The sequence below is a fragment of the Ischnura elegans genome, chromosome 5 (genome assembly GCF_921293095.1).
Source record: "Ischnura elegans chromosome 5, ioIscEleg1.1, whole genome shotgun sequence".
In the NCBI taxonomy this organism is placed as follows: domain Eukaryota; kingdom Metazoa; phylum Arthropoda; class Insecta; order Odonata; family Coenagrionidae; genus Ischnura; species Ischnura elegans.
This window is the reverse complement of record NC_060250.1, coordinates 44,017,863-44,029,899: the sequence shown is the minus strand read 5'-3', so window position 1 is coordinate 44,029,899 and position 12,037 is coordinate 44,017,863. Positions and strand designations below refer to the sequence as shown.

General features: G+C 37.4%; 1 protein-coding gene across 1 annotated transcript in view; it reads right to left on the bottom strand.

The window, feature by feature from the left end:
- The window catches only part of LOC124158783 (G-protein coupled receptor Mth2-like), a 47,296-nt gene that overhangs the window by 10,433 nt on the left and 24,826 nt on the right, over window positions 1-12,037 (bottom strand). The window lies entirely within an intron of this gene.

Genomic DNA, 12,037 nt, shown 5'->3' with positions numbered 1-12,037 from the left:
CGGGGGAAACAAGAAGTACTCCCAAGTCACCTGCCGTCAAGGATTTCTCTTAGAGAGAATTGCACAAACGTACGCTCTTTGTTTTTGCTCCGTTATGGGTGGAGTTCACCGTTAGAGACTACTTCCTATTAACAAGCGTGTGTAGCTAACTATGACCGAATTTTGGTTACATTAAAATATTTTTGTCCAAGTTGCAGGTCACCATAGTTGGTGCGTCTCTCGAAAAGCCTTAAAACGCGTTTTTTTTTCGTCACAAACGTAATGAATACTACTGCATTGCGTCTAGAAATGCATCCTTTTACCTTAAACAACGTAGACTTGGGCGAGAAACAAATGATGTAATTAGATTTTCTGTATTAAAATTCGTAATTTAGTAATTGTTTTCCAAACTCGAGTGCACGTAATTAATACGCCGACAGGTTTAAATGGGTATATCAATTAAGAACAGATATCTTGAAAAACGACGCAAAGATCACCATATTATAACAGCAATATATTTCTAGGCACTACAGAACGATAGAGTAAGAAATATTTTGCCGGACGTATGGACACAGGATTTTTTTACCCGCACAATAAAGAATTTTAATAAATACTAGATCGAACTTGTGAAGTCTGTAATGGTTGTTTTGGTCAGTATAGAGTCTGGTATAAACCAACGCCCTCAGGTGCCGGAGTGATATGCGACCTTTTAATATGGCATTGGTTATGATTTGCAGATTTAAATTAGACTAATCGTTCATATATACCCACTAAGCGAAATGTGTCAAAATATTTTGAGAAATAATGGATCGGTAAATTAATAAAAAAAGGGAAAAAGAATAGGGATAAAAAGGAGGAAGCATGTGATACAAATTAGGGGAAGAAATAATTAAGAAATTTAGAGGAGTATACGATAGAATGCTGAGGTGGAAACAATACCTTAGAGACAAGTCTAAGAAAAAACATAAATTATTATGATGATGATGCAAAACTACATAAAATTAATGAATAGCGGTTATGTAGGAAATCGGAAGAGAACGGAAATCTGATTATCTAAAGAGAAAATAGAGGCGAAGTCTTCGTGAAGACTTGATTCCAGATGATTAAGATGACCGTTATGCCAAAGACGTTCGATGAAGTCCACAGTAAGACAAATGAAAGCACAAGCATTCGTGAAAAGTGAGAACTGTTATAGGTAGGGCGCGGTGGAAGGTATAGAATTTTGAAACAATAAAACGCTTACATTAGTCATAAATTTAGCAAACCAATCCCTGACTTAATTATTTCCGAAACGCATCCACTCCACTCAGACATTACAATATAGCACAAAAAATTCTGAAACGGCGTATCCAATAAAACATTTCACATGAAACTACATCGCCTACTACATGGAAAATATCATCGAATCGAGGAAGAAGTGTCAAGCTACTGCTTTCCTTACCATTCTTAATGCCATTCATAATGTCCTGAGATCGGCTTCCATACTAAGATACCATACCGCACTTTCAACATTGCTACGGTGCCACATTCCATTTCATAGACTATTTGAACCACGAAGATTTTAAAGGCCTTGAGGACTTCGCATAACCAAATCTGCATTTTCCTATTTTATGTGAGTGATAAGACCTGCTTGCAGAACTATGATCCCGTGCAGCGACAAAAACTCGATCACTTCAGAAAAAATCCTTTCTCCAGCAAACTACTTCCGCGCTAACATTAGTCGAGATGTCATTTTATTCTTGCACTAATATTCCAGGAAACACACCCATCTTCATAAAAACATTCAAAACAACTTTCAATTCACGAAGGAAACAATAAGGATCGAATACACGCGCAGAGAGGCCAGTAAAAATGTCCATAAAACTAAAATAAATAGGTAACGGTTATCGCATTGGAGTGCGATCCACCCGTCTCAGTGACTCAACCCAAACTGATCGTAAACGAGATAAAAATCCACCCAGCAAAATTGCGCGGATTATCCTCGCGTCGCTGCCTTAGCAAACTCGAGCGATTGACATAGCTAATAGCGATAGGATTAATCTCGCAACGCGTCATTCGGCCACAAGAGACCCTTTCCATCACGCTGTTTGATAACCAAGAGAAGAGCATATTTTTAGCGAGCCAATATACTTGCAAACGACGAGACATCAAGGATATTTTGAAAGACTAGTACGTAGTTGACCATTTCATTAATTCATTCTTCTCGAGAGCGATCAGAGACCACAATAGAATTCATCGCGCAATAAAAATGGTCTTCCGTTTGACGTTATGCACTCAGCTACTTTATTTACTCAAATCCACCGAGTATTATTCCCAAAATTACTTAAAGAATACATACGGACCTATACTAGTATGCCCTAAGTTTATAATACGAGTCGATCAGGGCCTAAATACTGTCGTAGGTAGCGGAATGAATGGTGCATGCATGGTGAGAGCTAAAATCTGCCACATAATTGTAATTGTCATAGCGGTAGTTACAGTGCTGTAGTTGGGCCAGCACGGGCTGGTACGACGTACCCCCTAAAATCCAAACTCGTTATAAGCGTATCGGTTAAAATACCTTCGCGGCCGGATGTATAATACATGTTCAGCTGTTAGAAATTTTGGTGAGTACCGCCTAAATTTGTTTTCCAATTACAGCACTGAGTAGCACCCACACGCATCTTAGAGCATAATGGAGAGAAATACTAACCCCTAGCATACTCCCTTGAGGTGATTCGCAGGGAATCATGAGGATGTATTGGCGCGAGAGTTGTCCGTTGATTTTTTTATGATAAAACGTTCAGAGGTGGTTTCGATGAGAGCCGCGCGTTTCCAATTACCACACATACACAAAAATAAACATTTTCAGGAAATTACAACATAAAAGTTACTGAGGCAGGCAAAATACAGTGTAATGACATCCTGATTAATGAATAAGAGCGAAGGCAATTTTCCACAAATTTATTTATCAAACCACAATGTGTTTCGATTGTGGCGTAGCCAGGAATTTCGTTCGGGGGGGGGGGTCCATAACCCGGGGGGAAAAAGTTTTGAAAAACGAGTACTAAGTAATGGGTTTTTAACTAATTTTAACACTCTTCATAATCTAAAAAAAACTTCTTTGTTAAATACATATTTTGAAAATTCATGAATTTTCAATATTTTGTTTTCTTTTATGAAGGAAAATAATTGTATTTTTATATTTCGGGGGGGTCCGGACCCCTCCCCCCCTCTGGCTACGCCACTGCGTTTCGACCGTCCATTCATTCTCAAGTACAATATTTTTATAGATATTGTAAATTCATTGTACTTAAGAATGACCTGAAGTTCGAAACGCGTATGCTTTGTAAAACAAATCTGTGGAAAATTGCCATTTCTATTATGGATTAATCAAATGACAACTTATTACTTGTACTATTAAGGATAGCAACGTTGTCTCAATTGATAGGATTAATGGCGTCACTCGCTAGGATGACTCATTGCATTTTTTTCCATAGTTCTAACCTTGCATGTATTTGCTATAGGAATTACTAACCATTAGAAATTTTTTTATGAATATGCATGTATATTCTGATAGTATGCGTGATATGACCGTGCGGTGTGCATGAGGCGGTCCTCTTGCATGCAGCATGTTGGTGATTGGTACCCTGCCAAACACCCTAGAGGTGGCTCGCAGGATATTATGTAGATATAGATACATATTAAGAAATTATCATATCAACGGATTAGCCAAATGTCTCATGCGCATTCAAAGCAGATATGTAGCGTGGACGCGGGCTGCATACCTGGGTAACATAAATGAATGATATGATGGAGTATGCCACGCCAGGCGTATTTCCCATCAGTCAGGGATTTCTGCCGACGCACTTTCAGGAGATTTGGCGCCCGCAAGAGGACTTGGCGCTGGTCCATTTACGCAGCTTGCCATCGCGCTCATTATTCCCTCACAAGGAAAATACAGTCTATAACAACTCAATAGATTAGGTGATTTTTGGCGCGAGCTATTTCATATGCTACTATTTCTATTACCGGAATGGATTGTCCATATATTTCTCGAGAAAACCTAGTTGAAATTAAAAATTTTTCCTTCGTTAAAAGAGAGGCAATACAATAAAATATAGCCATCACAAATATAACACAAGAGCCGAGAAAATGTCAAGGTAACCTAGTTCGCCGTTAACCATTCGTTTGCATGAATAGAGATGTTCCTCTTCTGCTGACGACAGCAATAACGCATGCCTAAATTAACCGTATTTTAATTCAAAGCTATGGGTAACTGCCTCATTTTTGTGTTCGCACGTCGCATGGCCTGGATTAAGCTGCAGCGTAGAAAAAGAAAATGGAAAAAATCTGGCCAAAACCCAAATTTTGGCCATTTTTGGGAAACAAAAATGGTACATACTGTCCAATCCATACGCAGACAAGCGGCGTACCATATACGCAGACAACATGAACATATATATTAATATATGTGCAGACAACATGAAAATATATATTAATTTATGTTCGTGTTGTCTGCACATATGTCAAAATTCATATATGTTAATGTGTTCATGACAGACAAGCTCGCTTGAAGATCGCAGAGGACCTTGGCGAAATATTTTTAACTTCTACCGTTCGCTCGCTGAGTCCTTGATTTTTTTCGAGTCCAACTTTCTCTTTTCGGGTCATCTGGGACAACCGCAACGACCGCAACCAACTGAACTTGGTTGCCCGTTCTAAGAAAGATAACCGACCGATACTGCCACAAATCGGAGATGGAGAACCTTATCTGGTTGATTAACTGAGAAATTTTTATTCCGTTGGGCATGGAGAGAGCTTGAACCACCCGCACATATATGAAGATCTTGAAAAAATACATGAGGGTGGTTTAAACTTGCCATAAATGAATGTTGGGAGTTAGAATTAAAACTTGAAAAGTGTACGGAGATGAATTTTTGGGAAAAGGATATCTTTCAAGGAGCTACAACGCTAACTAAATTCAACTACCGAATTCCAGTTTAGTGTAATACTCGGGGATAACCATTACTCGCGATCTTTTGTGTGGTAAACACACGCGAATTATGCGAGAAATCCAACCGTAAATACCGCAATAATTCTCGGTAAGTGCCATAGAACTGTAAAAGAGATACGCTACCTGACTCCAGTAAGGCCTCACTTGGAATATGCTGCTGCCGTTTGGGACCCTTACGAAGTAGGACTGATACCTGAAATCAATAGAGTGCAGTTCAAGGCGGCCAGATTATGTGAGTTGTTATGATAAAAGGTGCAGCGTTTCCAATATGTTAGGCGAGTGAGGATGAGACTCTTTACAGGAGCGCAAATCAAAATTTACGTAGTAAATTCGGAGGAGACTTTTTTTCAGACGACATGAAATAAATCCTTTATTTTCCGTCATACCATGATAGGCGTGATCGCGAGATGAAAATAAAGGAAATTGACTCCAAAACGCAGAGATTTAAAATGCCATTCTTTCCTCTTACTTTTACGCAAAGCAACGGTGTCTCGATATATGAAATGAATGGTCTCACTCGGAAGGACGACTCATAGCATGTTTTCATTTTTTCATCGTTTTAACTTTGCATGGATTTGTTACAAGAATTACTAACCGGGCCTCATCGGATTTGAGTCGCCTGGGGCCTCTTTTTAACTAAATCCGGCCCCCCACTCATTACAAGTTTATCATATGTAATGTTTGTAAAAAAAATTAAGATAGTCAAATAAAAGTTAATGAACATTTGATCCCAAAATAATTCATTTTATTAAATTCGGAAAGCTCCAAAATAAGAGCTATAAATTCACTTCGTCCATGAAAAATACATATATAGTTTCCAGGCATATCCCCGAAGTATTTAGTATTTTCTGTTACAACACTTCTTTAGGGGTGCCCAAGTCTCTCTTTATCCTCAGAATTCCCATTCAATTTCTGCATTTTTTTCTCTAAGAAACTGCACATAATCTTCATTATTGGAATATTTTATTGCTCGTATTAAAAAAACTGTTTTTACAGATTCTTAAAAATATAATTTTCCCTACGTTTTCAATGTACTATCGTGATCTCCCATCACATTATTTGTTTCACGTCAACAAATGGCCTAGTCCATTCATTATATCTTAACACAAAATTTCATCGCGCTATAACGATCGTTAAATAGACTTTTGTTGCTTCAACACTGTTCTCCTTTTCTTCCTAATAATGCAACTTCGCAACTCCTATGTTTTCCAGTACTCCAGAACCCGTCACCCTAGTCTTATCATTTACCTTTAATCCAGTAGGCGCTCAATCGCTATCCTAGAAAGACTGATATCAGAAATCAATCGACTGGAGCGAAGTTGCAATGGTGTGAGCTACCTACGATAACAACAGCAGCGTTCTGAAGCTTTCAGACGAGATTGAAGTAGCCACCAGTTTTTATGGCTAAGTACTCGCTTTCACTGCGCCAGTTCTTACAATTTTTGTCTGTCGTTTGTTCCTTAATTAAAAATAGATAAAAAATTTAAGTGTTTACACAATTTTTCCGAGGGCTTTCGACGATTTTAAAGGCGGCCGATTCTGACTTTTTGTCGTATATATTCTCCTTCACCCCAATCATTTCTATGAGTCAGTCAGCCAGTGTCGGAAATTGGTATTACATTTGAAAGTAGTAGGTAACATAGAAATTTACCTTTAATTTACTTGACAGTACAAATTTACTTCCAACAATGAAAATAGCTCAGTTTATCGAAACCTGGTTCAGCAAATATAAATATGTGGACATAAAAAAGTTTTGCTGTTATTAAACTATGTGACACGGTTCGACTAAATATCGCCAACTAGGAGAATTGAGTGGAGAGCTGCAAAAAATACATCTTTGGGTTAATGTCTGTTGGTGATGACTTTTAAGTTCGTTGACCATAGTGCCTCAATTTACAGAAGAGTTCAGTTAAACGAATACGATTAGAAATGATGAAATTTAAATACAACGAAAATCATTAAGTATAACGATTACGGAAATATATGGATATTTAAAAAGATAAAGGATAACTCGGGATCTTTCGAGGGGTAAACACATGTACGCAAAGTATGCGGGAAAGCTAACCGTTAACTGGGATTTGAGAAAAGATTTCTCGGTAAATGCTATAGAAAGGTGAAAAAGATAAGCTACCCAACTCTAGCAAGGCCTCACCTGGGATATGGTGCAGGCTTTTGCGACTTTCATGAAGTTGCGGTGATATCAATAGAGTACAGCGCAGGGCGGGCAGATTTGCGATGAGTTGTTACGATAAAAAGTTTCCAATATGATAGGGGAGTAAGCAGTAAGCATATGGTAGTATAATTTGTTAGTATGCGTAACGTTTTTTGGACTGCATGGTGTGCGTGTGGGAATCCAATTGCATGCTGCATGCTGGTGGTTGATCACCCCCTGCCAAACACCCTAGAGGTGTCTCGCAGGGTATTATGTAGATGTAAGGAAGGGAATCTCTCCAGGAGCACAAATCCAAGTGTAGGCTGAATTTACTTAGCAAATTCGCAGAAGATATTTTCTCAGACGATGTGAAACAAAAAAAACATCGAACGAGAGGAAAATAGACTGCAAAACAAAGATATTTAGTATTTCATTCTTTCCTCGTATTATCAGGGAAAACAACGTTGTCTCGATCAATAAAATTAATGGCGTCACTCGAGCTTCTTAGTAAGTTCATTTTTTCCATTGTTCTACCCTTGCAAGGATTTAAAGAATTCACTATAGGAGTTACTAACGGTTGGCAAGTTTTCCCTTTGCATGAATGTGCACGAATTATTTTTTATAATGTGTAATATTTTGATGACCGTGTGGTGTGCAATAGTAGGTCCTCTTTCACTCTGCATGCTGGTGATTTATCACCTCCTGCCAAAAACAACCTGGAGGTGGCTCGCAGTGTATGTAGATGTAGATAAGGAAAAACGGAGAGCCTTCCAAATTCAATTTTTCCTCGAACGATAAGTCACAGTTACGACTGCGCTCAAATGACAATTACACAGGTCTACAAAAAAATTTTGTTTGAAAACTTTTTTTTTATTTTAATAACTAATCTTCATAGATTTTTATGTGCCGAATCCAAAACTGGCCTTAGTTTTTTTGTATCACCCATAGTTTCCAAGCAATATGTATGTTGAAATTTAGTCTAATACCCCTATACGGTATATTGGGAGATAAATGAAACACTGTGTTATATCATGAAAGTGTTTGTATTTACTGTTCACTACATCGTGATAAAATTGTTTGCATTTACTACAGCGCGATAATACTAGGTTAACTTGTCAACTGGAATTGGTCTACATTTTCTTTCCCTTTTTTCCTTGAAGCTTCTTGCGTAGCTTTATCTGCGATGAATCGCTTGCTGAACTTCTCGGTGAAGTACCAACAGTAATCCCCCATTATCTTCGTTCATTAGACCTACTTTTTCATTGTAACTATAAAAAAGCTGCTAAATTCTAAAAATATTGCATGATTTCATAAATTTAACTGTAAAATGTGATTAAATGGTGGGTGATACAACTTTAAAACCATCATATTTGGATTCAGTAACTTAAAAAACATAAGAATAAGGTATTTTCAGTAAAAAAGTTTTTTCATTGTTGGCCTGTGTTATCAGCATTAAATGAATGAACAAAAAAAAAACGACCGGTAACATACTTATTTGGAAAGCATCGTTTGAGAAATAAAGAGGAAAATATCGCAGACGGAAATATCAGAGATACCTTTACTTCTTCGAACTATTCGACAGCCGTAAGACGCGTTAAAATAATCGCCACTCTCTGAAAGCAATAGAAACTAAGCTCTTGAAGTCGAAATTTATTCGGTTTCAAATTTAAGTGAAAATAGTCTAAAATGTTAGACTAATTTACACATTTGACTAAGAATTTATCTTCGTCTTCGAGTGAGCATTTCATCTTATATATTTTGACAGTTCACATGGATCGATGCGTATATAACGGAATCCGTTTCTTACACTGCATGAGTTATGTTTTATATAAGACGAAAGCGTAGTGTATAGTGTACGTCGATGAAAACCGAGAAGAATGTAGTACGTTACCTCCATGATGAAAATATTTACTCTCTCGAAGAGTACTCACGGGGTGGCCCATAGGATATTATATAGGCGTGGGGATGGCTGCTGGGAGGAGTACATCAATATTACTTCATTAAGATATATTTTTACCGATGTACATCATTTTGTGCTACTCCTTTCAGGGGATACTCACTCTTAAATGGTATGGATTGATTCGACTAATAAAACCTGCGAATCTATCAGGAAACATTTTCTATAAATAAATAAAATTCCGCAAATAAAAGCTACGCATTAGACATCCAGCTAAAAGATATGATTAATTTAATTACGGGCTTTTATGACGTTAATAATTTTTACAGCACATGTTAGAGCAATACATGCTTAGTGAGAGCTCGCAAGAGTACTGTAAGTACTTAAACAAGAATCCCATGGTGCATTGAATGTGTACGAAAAGTCAACCCATGGCATAACCCTTTATGTAGCTTTGACACAAAAAATAAGAGACACTTGCCGGGCTCATGCCAAGCATACAGGATAACTACATGCGGTCAGGCCAGAAACTGTTTTGGAGATTCCCAGAGCCTCCACCCGCAGATGAGACATCTTATTCTAAAAATGATTAGCTACCATAACGGCCGCAACTTCGCCATCAACTATAACGCATTACAGCAAAAACGGAAAAAGAGTGACTCTTCCAGAATGCGATGATTAACTTAATCTCGCATGGCATCCGCTATTTTCATGATCATATCAACGGAGATGATTAAGGCATACGCTAAAGCTTCACTGTGACCATCTATGCATAAATGTTTGCCCATTCGCTTATATAATCTAAATTTATTCACAAGCTTCATCAAGAGAGTCAACATGAAGTGAATATGGATGACGTATACTCCCGCTAAGCATACCTACATGACTCCATAGAAACACCGCACACAGGCCCACAACAGGAGAAAAGGCAAATGCTAGCTAGAATACACGAATATACTAACAATACTCCTACGTTCAATATGCGAACGAGTCGAAACAATTTACGAGAGTATCCAGAAAAATCTTAAATCGAATATAGTAAAAGTCAATCACAAAGCGACAAATTTTGCTTCCTAAAAATTAACTTTAACTGTCGACTAGTTCCGATCTTCAGGACAAGTCTCGCTAGTTTTGATAATGATACAGTGAATCGAAACTAGTCATCGATTAAAGTTAATTTGTAGGAAGCAATTTTTTTCATTTTCCTAACTTAAAATGGAATTCTACGGGGTTAAGGCCTCAACTATTCAGTAAATAATTACAAAGCATGCCTGCATTACTCAATCTATGACGATGATTCATTGTTGACGATGATTGACTTTATGTAAAGCCTGAATCACACGATCATTTTTTTTCGTCGCGAAAGTGATCACTATCGCGAGCTCTGCGCAAAATGATCGTCGGCGGCAATTGTTTTTCGCGATCGCGATGTGGATTCCCATCGCTATTTTTCATCACTCGTCCGGTCGCTTTTTCCGTCGCTAAAACCGTCACTAAAACCCCATATCAGCCTATCGGAACGCATGACCGTATGGTGTGATTGCAGCGCCACGTTTGACAAATGTGGGAACGGCATAAATAAACAAACACGCTATATAACTTCGTGATGAGGGTCCTATGGCAACGAGCTGTGATATTGGAAATGATGCGAAAAGCGACGGCGGGAGTGACCGTGTGATTCAGAAAAATGATCACAAGAGCGATTGCTTTTCGCGACGGGAAAAGTGATCGCGATAGTGATTACTTTCGCGACGAAAAAAAATGATCGTGTGATTTAGGCTTTACATATGTGATTTTGAAATTTTAAGGGCTAAAATTAAACTGCAAGAATGATTTTCACACATTCCGTAATATAATTCTCTTTTTCCAATTCCTTGATGATTTATACTTTAATTGAGTGATGTCCAAAATATTTACTGGAAACAATGGGCGCGTTCCGTAATTCATTGGCAGTACTGCTACTGCTGCTGCAAAACGGAACGGAAAACAGTACTGCCACTGTAAGCAAATCAGTGATTTCGGAACGGTCAACAGTAGCTGCTGTTGATAATTTCGCGGGAAATAGTGGACATAGCAACCCCTTTGAAAGAAATTAATTCTAAATATAATTGGGATTTTATGGATTTCAAAATACGGGTTTAATACTGATTTAATATTTTCTGTGTTTGTAGGGAATGAATCGTGCAAATACCATTTTCAAAGTAAATTGAATATATACGTTGTAAGCATGAAAGTTCGAAATTGATGGATTGCAGCCTAAATTAACATTTTTTTAAATATCCATCGCAATTGAGGATAGACATGTAAAACTTTTAAAATTAGAAGTACTTCAATCTCAGGTTGACAAATGCCTTCAAACAGTGTGTAAACATAATCAAGAACAATTTACAAGGCACCAATACAGGAATTAATTAGGTGTACCTCAATATTCATGCTTGAAGAAAATTTAAACGCAATACACGCTATACACTTCAAATATTCGTACTTCATGCAATGGCACAAAACAATTAGGTCAGTATCCTGAAGCTTAAGCAGACGACAACATACGTACAGTTAATATGGTAGAATAATGTAGTATAGAATTTCCAACGTGTAATAAAAATTGCTTTTGCCATTACTTATGTTATTATTATGCTCACAAATTAAACGGTACGGTGGAACAAGAAAGTATCAATCATTATGTATCAATGTATCATATTTATCAATGCATTGCATTGATGAAAGAAATCAACAAAGTTTATGCATGCATTTATGTAACACACGATACCCATACATACATTGAGAACGTAATTTTAATAATAATAGTTTCTTGCGTTGAAGTTTTCAGTAATTTCTTCTTATGTACCACTGGAATTTACGAGACATTATTCAAGACACCATCGGTAAATCACACGAAGTTAGCAAAACAAATATTTCATATAGGTAATCAAACACTCATTCGCGCACAACTTGCCATTTTCACATCCAATACATATTTATAATTGAAAATTGGAGTTCTTTTTCTCAGTTTACG